A 1,973-nucleotide genomic window follows, 5' to 3' on the forward strand; every position below is an offset into this window, starting at 1 on the left:
GTGAGCTTGTATGACGAACCATCAGCAAGAGGTTAATTGAATGACCAATTTAATTAACCACTACAAGTCTTACTTAACCCGAATCAATAACTAGGAAATTTATTAATTTAGACAACTGGCCATTGCTTGACTTAATCTGTTTTCTAAGGATTAGTAATAACGAATGTGAATCTAATCACCTTAATCGGTAACCAATGAAGAATTAATCCGATACATTTACTATAAAATCATCCATGGGAACAAATGAGTCGAACCTAAACAGAAGTCCTCTTAACTATTGAATTTAGTGGTAATTAATTGCTTAGCTGCTAGTTAGTTAAATTGTGTGTTAGTTAGTCTATTTATGTTTCTATTCATGTAAAACTATAGAAAACCCTACTTCCATTACTTGTTTTTTAGATAATATTAGTTATTAGTTTTAACTTTCCGTTCCCTGAGTTCGATACCCTACTTATTTAGCTACACCACAATTGATAGGTCCACTGCCTTTGTGTGTTAATTTTATAATTAAAAGTAGGTTTAGAACTAGTTGAGTTCACAGACATCAAGTTTTTGGCGCCATTGCCGGGGAACGGTTCCAAAATTAACACTAATTTCTAGTTTTATCGATCCTTTGTGTGAGATTTATCTTGCACAAAGTTACTTCTTAAGTAATTTAGTTATTAGGATAAGTTTTAATAATTTTCTGTTCTTAGAAGTTTAGTTAAGAATTTTTCTGTTTTTGCTGTGAACTCGCCGAGTGCAATCGAAGCGACTCGGCGAGTCTATCACTGTTTCACAGTTTCGTTTTTTATTTTATTTTTGTTCTTTTTACACGTGTTTCTTGTTTTGTTTGTAGGAGTTATATGACCCGAGGATCCAACACACCTCTGCTTCCTCCATACGAAGACCCATAATCCGCTCTAAGAAAAAACAAAGGCAAGGAGGTTGAAAGCTCCAATACACCGAAGAGATCACCTTTCAAGAACCTGAAGTCGGTTTTCGGGAAGAAAAAGAACAAGAAGGCAGGAGAGACCAGCAGTCAAAAGAGCGAAGAAAGCAAGTTGGAGAATATTGAAGATAATCCAAAAGAAGCCGAATTCGAATACGACTACGAATCCGAATACGAAGAAGAAAGCGATTTTGAAGGCGAAGTAGCTAACCCCATGGCTAAAATCGATGAAGTTCCCATGGGAGAATGCAAGAAGAGAATACGTGACGATACCGGCCCGGGACTTGTGCAACCCGTAATTCCCGCGACTTCCACCTTTGAGCTTAAAGGTCACATACTTGCTCAACTAAAGGAGATCCCCTTCTACGGAAAAGATCACGAAGATGCCTACAAGCATTTGGATGAGGTCAACGATGTAGCTGATTATTTTAATGTTCCAAATGTGCCTCGCGAAACCGTGCTGCTTCGTATGCTTCCAGTTATATTCAAGGGTGCTGCAAAGGATTGGCTCAAATCACTACGACCAGGATCTATGACTACATGGGCTAAAATGAAGGAAGAGTTCATTGATCAATTTTGTCCTCCCTCAAAGATAGCCAAATTAAGGAAAACCATTGGCAACTTTGAACAACAAGGTGTAGAATCCTTATACGAGGCGTGGGAGAGATACAAAGGCATACTAAGGAATTCCCCACATCATGATCTTAATAGCCAACAAGAAGTATCCATTTTCTATGATGGAGTTAATGTGACTACAAGGCAGCTTCTTGACTCGCAAGGACCGCTCACGAAGAAGGCACCTCCAGTGATAAAGGAATTAATTGAGGAATTCTCTAAACACTCTAGAGAATATCATAATCCAAGGAATGAATTAAGTGGGAGGTGGTGAACATTGTTAACGATAGCATGGCGGCAATGATGGCTAAACTAGAGAGTTTAGAACGAAGAATGACTAAGATGGACCAATCCATCCACGCTATCCGGGTAGGATGTGAGAATTGTAGAGGACCTCACCTCACTAAAGATTGTGATTTAGACAAGA

At 38.5% G+C, this 1,973-nt stretch overlaps 1 non-coding gene across 1 annotated transcript; it reads right to left on the minus strand.

The window, feature by feature from the left end:
• Positions 1-1,529: 1,529 nt before the first annotated feature.
• LOC145151772 (small nucleolar RNA R71) lies at positions 1,530-1,636 on the minus strand. The gene has a single exon (XR_013732327.1). It is a non-coding gene; the product is annotated as a small nucleolar RNA R71 (small nucleolar RNA).
• Between the last annotated feature and the right edge of the window lie 337 nt (positions 1,637-1,973).

The sequence above is a fragment of the Lactuca virosa genome, chromosome 1 (genome assembly GCF_052849685.1).
Source record: "Lactuca virosa cultivar CGN04683 chromosome 1, Lactuca_virosa_CGN04683_v6, whole genome shotgun sequence".
Taxonomy (NCBI): Eukaryota; Viridiplantae; Streptophyta; class Magnoliopsida; order Asterales; family Asteraceae; genus Lactuca; species Lactuca virosa.